Genomic DNA, 9,903 nt, shown 5'->3' on the forward strand with positions numbered 1-9,903 from the left:
GGGCGTTTGTAGACTTAAGCCAAAGGGAACTTGTCTTCTTGAGTCAATGTAAGGAATAAAACCTATTGTGATCTTGCTGCCCCTCTGCCAACACTCCTTTCTGCCCTTCCTTCTCATCCCCTCTACTTCTGCCTGAACTCAGCATATCAGTGTCTCTCTTTGCAAATGCCAGCACCTCCTCTCACATTGACAGCAGTGATCGCTCCTCAAACAGCATCACTCCCACGACAAGCATCATCTTTAATGACACAGACCTGATTTTATTTGAATTGCAAAACGCCTGGCTTTAAAACAAACAAACAAGCAGGCTTTCTTGTAGTCAGATGAAGCCCTGCTATTCAGTTAGGGACTGCAAGGTGAACACTAGGTGAGGGTCTGTCAGACAGTGGCTTACAGATGGTTTTTGCTTTCCTCTCCTGCCTGATTCTGCTTGGAACTCCATGTGACAGCTGAATTGCTTGCAATATCTTGCTCTGTAGCAGGATATAAGCCAGGAGCCAGGGATGATAGTGAAAAGGACTCTTCAACCTCAGGAGCTCTGTGTTCTTAACCTTGAGGAGAGACGTGAGGGTTAAGAAAGTCAACCTGTGGGCGTGCCTGTGAGGAGACTTCCAGAGTCGGTGAACTAAACATGAAAGACTCACTATGCTGACAAGTCTTTATTGCCAGCAGACACAACCAGAATTGCCAGAAACTGCCTTCCTCAGATGGGCCTATGGCATATCAGTGAGGCATTTTCTTGATTAATGATTAAGATAGAAGGTCCCAGCCCAGTGTGAGTGGTACCATTCCTACAGAGGTGGTCCTGGACTATGTACAAAAGGTAGTTGAGAAGATGCCAAAGAGCTAGCAAGCCAGTAAGCAGCACTCATCCATGGTTTCTGTTTTAAGTTTCTACGTCCAGACCCATATCTTGAGTGACTGCTCTCAATTCACTCAGTGATGAACTAGAAATGTGAGATGAAATAAACCCTTTCTTCCCCAATTTCCTTTTGATCATGTTATTTATCATGGCATCAAAGAACTAACTAAACCACTCCCTAAACAAGTGCTGTATCCTGACCCATTTGGGATCATGATGAATAAGTAGACTAATATCACCAGGTGGTTTCTCACTGTCCTTACCCTCCGCTGTCCACAAAGCACTAAGGTAGAGACACAATTCAGCTGAGGCCTTTGCCTTCTTTTAACAAGGAGGTGCCTTCCCTCTTGCTTCCAACATCTTCTTCATTTCCATCCAGAACGTCATTACAACGAGCTTACCATTCAGAAGTCTTCCAACATTTTGATCCAGTGAAAAGCCAACGTTCAAAGTTTCTATGATCCAAGTAAAGGGACACAGGAAAATGTAGCTGTAAACACATAAAAGAATGGAATCAGGCTCAGTTATGTGTCTCTAAAAGTCAGAAAAAGAACAGAGCAAGATGGATGTACAGAACTTAGTGTCAAGTTAGCAGAGCAGACTGTAAGTGTTAGGAGACTGCAAAGACACATCACATAAAATGTGTTTGGTTTGGTTTTTAAGACAGATTAAGACAACAGGATTCCTCTGGAAACCTACATAGCTTCCGTGTAAATTTGGGTTCTAAATACTAAATAAGGAATGGCAACCCAAATCAATGTATAACCTTAACAAAACTATCCAGTCAGTAAGTTTCCAAGTGAAGGTCAGTGAGGGGCAGGTGGGGGCCACTTCTGGCTGGATCTCTCTCTGTAGTCTGTGGAATAAAGAAAAAAAGACAATTTCAATATTTTATTATTCATGCTTTAGAAAAGATTTTTTTAAAAAATCAAAAGAAGGATCTTTCTTATGGATACTTTTCTTAAACACTGAAATAATGATTTTAAAAGGATGAACTTTTAACTGTGGAGGATACAATGGTCTTTATTACAAACCCTTAGGAAAATAGACAGAGTCACAGAATAAAGAGAACATTCTGGAAGGCATCCACCATGAGTAAACTTAGAAAGTCTCACCATGCCTGGGTGAACTGGCATAAAGAACCATGTGGGATATTGCATCCTGAACACACCCCACATTCGTCCTTCATCATTTTATCCATTTGGCTTCTCTGTGTAACTTAAGAAGACCTATAATTATTAAACAAAGCAGGAGAAATATTCCAGAAACAAAGGGAAATATTTGTTGACGATGACAAAGGTTGGTACGAGACATTGAATAATGTTTATGCAGTCAAAGAAGGTAAAACATTGAAATATCAGTCCAGGGGTCAACAAAGGCAACAACATAGCATAAAGTCCATTAATGGCCAAGGTAGGCTTTAAACAAAGGTGGTGTGTGGCTTGCTATGAGAGGAGAGACTCAACAAAACAGTCTAAGGCAATTGACTCTCCAGATGTGGAAATATTGACTGAGTCACTCCCGTCAAGCCATTCATACAAATAGCTTTAAAGTGGATTAAGGCAAAAATTAAAAAACAAAACATTAAAAATACTTAGGAGAACATATGAGCAGCCATCCATATGACCTCTGGCTAGGGAAGCAATTCTTAGAATAAGATACAAAGACCAATCATAAAGAAAAAAAAAATCAATGCAGGAAACCACATTAAAATCTAGATCTTCCATGCAAGGATACACAACTTAAAAAGCAAACCCTTGCTCAAGGGAGCTTACAGTGCACACAAATAACAAAAGGTGGGGGCGGGGGGAGTGCATATTCTCACTCTCCAACCAACCCACTGGGAAAGAATGAAGCACTGCAAAAACATAAATAAATGGCGTAGGCATTCAATGGCTAATAGGCAGAATACGATCATGCAACCTTCCTAAAATCACAAAAGCCAATTAAACTAAGGGGCCATTTAATAATTGTGGTCAGACTGCCCATAATTGAGCCATCTGGCAATATAAACCAACACCAGATATTGCTAAAAATAAAAACGACTTTGGAAGTGTGATTTGTTAAAGTCACTCAGGAACACATTTTGGGGATTCTTATAATGTTGAAAATGTACATTCTACTACACCACATGGGCAAGGGGGACATACAGACTACTGTCAGCTTATTAATAAAAACTAATCCCAAATAACTTACCTGAATAATTTATGGATACAGGCACCATAGCTAAATGGCCCATACATGATAAATGTTAAATTTATGACTTCCAGTTCTGAAGGGAGGCACACAAAGGCCACCCATTTTATATGTGATCTTGTTTTTCCATTAAAATAAAAATAAGAAATAGTACAGATATTGAAAATGTTAAGATCAAACAGGGTAGCTTTGGTGGATGCTCATTAGATTAGTACCCTTTTCTGAATCCTCAAAAGATTTCATAATTCAATAAAGAGGGTTAATGGGAAGAAAGGAAGCACAGAGAGTCGGTGCAGGAAGCTCATTAAAGTGGTTTTGTCCTGAAGAGAAATAAAGAGTCTGTAGCAGCTGGAAGGACATGCACACAGAGGGCTATTTTTTAAAGTGGGTCACTGGAAGAATGGTTTTACATTGCTTGAAATGCATCTATGGCTGGGGTCAGAGTATCTATGTAGTAGCAAAACAAGGTAATCCCAGGACAAAGGTCTTGCTGAACTAAGAAGCCATGGGATTTGTATTTGGAGAGAGCAGGACCCTCCTAGAATTACCAAGAGATAGTGGACACCTAAGGGAAACCAGGCAGAATCTTTATGGATTACAAAGAGACCCAATCTTCTGAGGATTTCTGGTTTCCTAACTAACAGGGCATGTGCAAGATTTTCCTGTGGAGCAGAGGTATGAATGTTAGAAAAGAAGAAAGGGGATTACAGAATAAATGTGATCCACCTGCGGAAAATGAACTTCCCAGGGAGCCATCCTACACTTTTTTATAAGTCTTCTATGGCTCCCTATGATGCTTATGGTTGTTCCGAGATGAACCCCATCTCATACTGGCGGGTTCTCTCCAGCATCACTGTGCACCTTCAGTATATGTGGAGATGTGGGAGTGACGAATCCAACCAGAAGATGATTGACCTAGCCAAGAGGCAAGATGAGAAGGATCAATGAGAGAGTTTGTGAGAAGTATCTTTATGAACACCATGCAATGTAAACTAGCTCTTAAACATCCAGACACAAAATTGATGCTGGTGTCAATAGGTTGGAAAACAGAGCTAGGAACCATTGAGATCTAGGAACCATTGTCATGGGAGCATGGTACTCCATGCTCTGTGCCAATGAGAGTTAGAAAAGAGAGATCTGTGTCTATTGAGACTGATAGATAACAAATTTGTTTTGTAACAGAAGACATCTCAGATGCAGGATTGGTGTTCATGTTGAGATCTCTAAGAGAAATCTTTAATGAGTGACTGTGGCGTTTGAAGCTCAACAGACAAAGTCATTTTATAATTTTGAGCATGTCATTCAGAGAAAAACAGAAAGACCTCTATGAACTAAATCATAAACCTAAGGAATCCAGGAGTATATAGTTCTCACTCCAAACCATTTATCTTCGCTGCTACACCGAATTGCTTCTACAAGTCTCAACACACTAAACGTTAATAAGCATACAATGGAATTCGATGTTAATCTCCATTGCCGCCTTGGCAGAGACAGTGATAATCCTGAACTAATTGGACTGACCAGAAGTATCTGGAGACTTTTTCTAACCTTCGGAAGCCATCGCTGTCCTTCTACAAACAGTAGCCGGGGGAAGGAGTGCAGACCTGTGATTTCGGAAAAGCTCCTCAGAGAATTTGACGAGCAGGCTGCATACTTATTAAAAGTCATCACCTCCTACCGCTGAAAGGAGATGTGGGTACAGGCCCCCATGCGGAACCCTGAAGCTATCTCCAGTCAATAACCACTTGCAAATGAAAATATACTTTTCTCCAAGGGAGTCTGGCTGGTCAAACAATCCATTCTTAAGGGTAGGTGCCATGCCCAGTAGTCGGTGACCATCAGGAAATGAATTCAATGGCATTTTATAAAGGTTCCTTGTCTCATAATGTTTGTTGTCAGGGCTTTTTATTTATTTTTACATTTATTTATTTATTCGATTGTTTTGTTTGCTTGCTTGCTTGTTTATTTGCTTACTTAATTTTACCTTACAGGTTTTGCATACATATTATGACTTCCAGTTTTGTTTTATCTTATTTGACTTTATTATTATCCCTAAATAGCCTGTTCATTTTCTAAGAGACAGAAACAGGATGGATCCAGATGGAAGAAGAGGAGAAGAGGAAATAGGAAGTGTAAGATGGAGGAGTGGAAACTGGAATCAGAATATGTTGTACTGGGAAATCCTAATTTAAATAAATGAGGGAAAAGACATGAAATTAGGAGGGGGATTAGAGATGGATACAGGGGGAAGTTGGAGAGGGAAATGGGGTATGTATGATCATGCTTCATTGCATACATGAATACAGCTCTCTAAAATTAAAAACTATTTTAAAAATTAAGGAAATATCAACTGCCATGTGTGGTCCTGACAGTCCTGAGAGGACAAAGATGTCAGTGCCTGGTGGTCTTCCTGTCTCTCTCTAAGGTTCTCGTGCTTCCAGCAGTGCCTCACAGTCCAGGAGACTTCTCACATCTGCTCCCTTATTCAGAATAGGAAAAACATTGACTTTATCAATTGACTTTTAAAGTGTTATGCTTATTACTAATAGGCTCTGACAATGTTTAAATTTATTTCTTTAGGGGATATCTACATTCATATTCTCCCTCCCCCTTTCTTTCTTTTGCTTCCTTTTTTCTCTTACACACACACACCTCTCATACACACATATACATACATACACCTCTCACACACAGACTCACATACCCAAAACACAAAAACCTCTCTCATACACACATACATACCTGCATCTCTCATGCACATACTCACATACACAAATACCTACACTACACAGATACTTCTACACCTCCACACACTCACATACATACCACACACATATTCCCATACACACCACACATACACACACACATATACACTACACACCATATACACACTCACATAAACACCACACACACATATTCACATACATACCACACATACACACATATATACTACACAGCATATACACACTCACAACGCGCGTGCACACACACACACACACACACACATACACACATCCCTAAACAGCAGGCTAGCTTCAGACTGGATCTTCCTACCTCTGCCTCCTAAATTCCAGGGTTATAGACACCTCTACAATCTCACAGCTGTACTCAGAAACAAAAGAGAGTGGTGGAGGAGGCTGGCAGTATGACCAAGAAAGGATTCCCCACTGAGTGGCACCAACACATTCTGACCATTGCTCATATACCTTTATTCCAGCTTCCCAGCTCCATGAGAGCATGTGTTGTTGTCTGACCATGCCAGAGTAAACCTACAGTAATGTTTCTGTTGCCAGAACCTGCCCCCAGGGAACCCTGTCATCCTAACATACCCTGTAGTACTGTATGAGATCTTCCAGGGTCTGCCAACATGGAATATTGCTCCACTTACAGCTTGAGTAAATTGTGTTCTACTTCATGGAACTGCAAAAGATGCACAGACAAAATGTGATACTTGCTCAAAGGTGGGGAGGGATAAATTAAATTATGAATACCAAGAGACCATGGCTATGCCCGTGAAGAATCCATGCATTGTGTCTTTCATTTACTGATAGTAACATGTAAGGGTATTCTCCAGTGACCAGGTGATGGTGTGAATGCCAATAAGATGAGCTGACCTCTCACATTTACTGACTGTGGTGAGACCTGCTCCTGTTACCACCCTACAGATGAATGTACTGAAAAACAGATGAACTATATACCCTGGGAGGTGTAGATAGAAGCAGTCAGCCTCACTGTTGGAACTAAGTATCAGGCCCTCACCACCTCCTCTGCATGAGATCAGGGTTGGCAAACGTTTTCTATCAAGGGCCAGGAAGTAAATATTTTAGGCTCTGTGAGTCAGACAGTCTCTGTTGCAACTCTAGATAATATGAAAACAAATTGTGTTCTAATAATAATTTATTTTTAAAAAACATACCAGATTTGGCCTCTGGTCACAGTGTGGCGATCCCAACTCTAGAGCCAAGGTTCTTAAACTAAAGTATGCTTTAAAGTCATAGAGAGGGCTTATTAAATTCAGATTAAAGTCTGAAACCAACCCCCTCCCCATTTTAATGGATTAATTCATGGTTAACTTCCCAAATTATCTGTCTTTAGCCACTTTCTAGGACATACTGGCTTTTAGGACCAGGATATCAGCTCTGGAATGTCAGAGTTGGAAACTGGTTCTCATATTCACAGCACTCACGATACAGTGACTTCTGTGTACAAGGCACCCAGAAAGATTTACTTATGAAAAGGAAAGAATGGCCATATTGCAATGTTAGATTATTTCCAACTATTTCAAAATGTGCTAAAAGTACCAAGGCGGTACACAGACTGTTATAACTCAGAGAATGGTATTATGTAGTCTAGGAAAGTGGTTTGAATTGTACAGCAACTTTTTCCAGTTCATGCATTTAAAGAAAATCAGAATTTTTTCATGCAGTCCTCAGTCTTGTTCAGGTTGCATTTAACTTACTGAGATACGATTCTACAAAAGAAACCTTTGCCAGTCAGACATTGTTCCTTGGAGACTGGGGACAAAAGGAAGGAAAATTTACAGGGTTTCACAGAAAACATTGCTGGTACACAGAAAGAGGGATTTTTCAAGTTGTAAGATTGGAATCAGGCTGGCTAGACATATCTACAAATAGCTTGGTGTCAAAGATGACCATGACCCATGGTTCACTTTATTTAGGAAAATGGGTGGAAAGTTAAAATATTCTTTAAACTACTGTGATTTAGACAGAAGGAAAATGTCATTTGCTTTCAAAACACAGTTTCCCCCTTCCCCCTCAGTTTGAGAGAAAGTGAGCAGGGAGGCAGAGTGAATAGAAGACATGCTGTCTTTCCTGAACAGGGACGGGGCTTTCCTGTGTCCGACGCGAATGTGAACAGAAAGAACCTTCTCCCCACTTTGATTTCATGTTTCATTTCAAAGGGGAAACTTAACGTCTAAGCTCTTTTATTCCAAATTTAACGGGTTACATTCTTGAGGTCAGCAGGCAGATGGAACTGAAGATGAGAATATTAAATTATGAAATTGCAGAATTACTATTACTTTGTCAAGATCAGCTATGAGCACCAGGAGAGACATTCCAGGCTTTTGATGTTTAGTCTTATACCTATGAGGACACTATGGCTGGAGTGACGTCATGCCCTTCCTGGTTTGGCATATCTAACCAGGGGCAGAGCTAGACCAGACATCAGATGCCTGGTTTCTGCCAGGTAAATTGTTCCTCCCTCAGCCCTCACTGGTGCCCCCATCAATGTCTCATGAAGGCAGTTCCATTGCTGTGATTAAATAACCCAATCCAAGCAAGTTAAGGGAGAAACACATGTTTACATTGGCTCAGTGTTCGAGGTTACAACCCATCACATTAGGAAAATAATGTCCCCGAGAACTTGAGGCAGCTGGACGTGTGGCAGCAACATTCAGGCAGCAGAGAAGAATGAACGCCTTTCTCAGCAGCTCACCTTCTCCCTTTGATGAGGTCTGAGACCCAACCCAATAGAACAACACTTCTCCCTTCCAAGGAAGCTCTTCGTACCGCAACTAAGCTTTAGATAACCACTCCCAGGCAATCAAAGAGACATCTCTTTCATGTGATTCTAGGTCGTGTCAATTTAGCAGTCAATATCAATCATCACGCGTGCTAATGTATGTCATATGTGTGTGAGGAAGAGGGGAAAGGAAGGAGGAAGAAGAGGAGAAAATAGAGGAGGAAGAGGAGGAAGAGGAAAATGAACCACCATGGATGTAGTGGTATAAGGAGCCATTCAAATATGTGTGCCTATCTTTAGACTTATGTAACGATCTCAGCCACCCCTGCCCAAGATAAGTGATCCCAACTTCAGAGCTAGATACTGCCCTCCCTCCCTCCATGTGTGTGACCTTCACACTGAATGCAGCATTCTTCTTGAGGTCTGTGGTTGCTCTTCTAGGCCAAGCAACTGCAACAAGGCTCCAGTCCACCAATTAAAGCTAATATACAATGAGGGAGCGGGGTGGTAACTGACTACCGAGCTTTCTGAACAGACCCAATTCTAGGGATTGGCATATTCACTAGGTTCTGCCACCTTGCTTTCCCTGATGGAGCTCGTGGGAAGAAGACACTTGTCCATAGACATCCATGGACTCCCACTTGCCTGATGGATGTATTCAACTGGTTGGTTAGCCTTTCAGGTTACCTGTGCATGTACACCCTCTCTCTGCTCACCCCACTGTGTGCCTTTGCCGCTCACTGTCCCAATGCTTCATCCGCTTGACCAAACAGGAATCAGAAACATCAGTTCACAGTGCCTTACAGTCAGAAACCTGACAGGAAGTAGGGCTGGGCTCTGAAGCATGAAGACTGGAAGGCAGAGATTCACTTCCTCTGCAAAGCTCTGCCTCCTAAGAATTCCAAACCAGAGGCACCGCCAGCTGGTGCCCGAATGTCCAAGCACAGGAGCCCATGGGGATGCTGACAGTTGTTTTGCTGCTTGGAAGTTTCCTCATCCCTCACATTGACTGCATTATGCACAATAGGCTAATCTAGATCAAATTGCTAATATTTCATCTGGCTTTACTTCTGTAGAAACTGCTTTCATCTGCTTTGACTCACTTCCTCTTACTTAAGTTATTCCACTTGAAGGAAAGCTCTTTTGCCTGGTATATTATTAGAAATGAGAGTTGACTTTTACCTTCTGTGGGCAGTGGTGCTGTGTTGATCTAGATGGGCCCTAAGTGATATTTTTATGTGAGTACAAGTTGGTGGATTTTACAAGTTTAGCTGGGTACTTTTAGGATAATGCTTCAGCAGTAATCAATCTTAACTAGCAATTTACAGAGTCATATTAAAGTGCTCACCTCAAAATTGCAT

Source organism: Mus caroli, unplaced genomic scaffold (assembly GCF_978045245.1).
Source record: "Mus caroli unplaced genomic scaffold, Mus_caroli_1 scaffold_16, whole genome shotgun sequence".
NCBI lineage: Eukaryota > Metazoa > Chordata > Mammalia > Rodentia > Muridae > Mus > Mus caroli.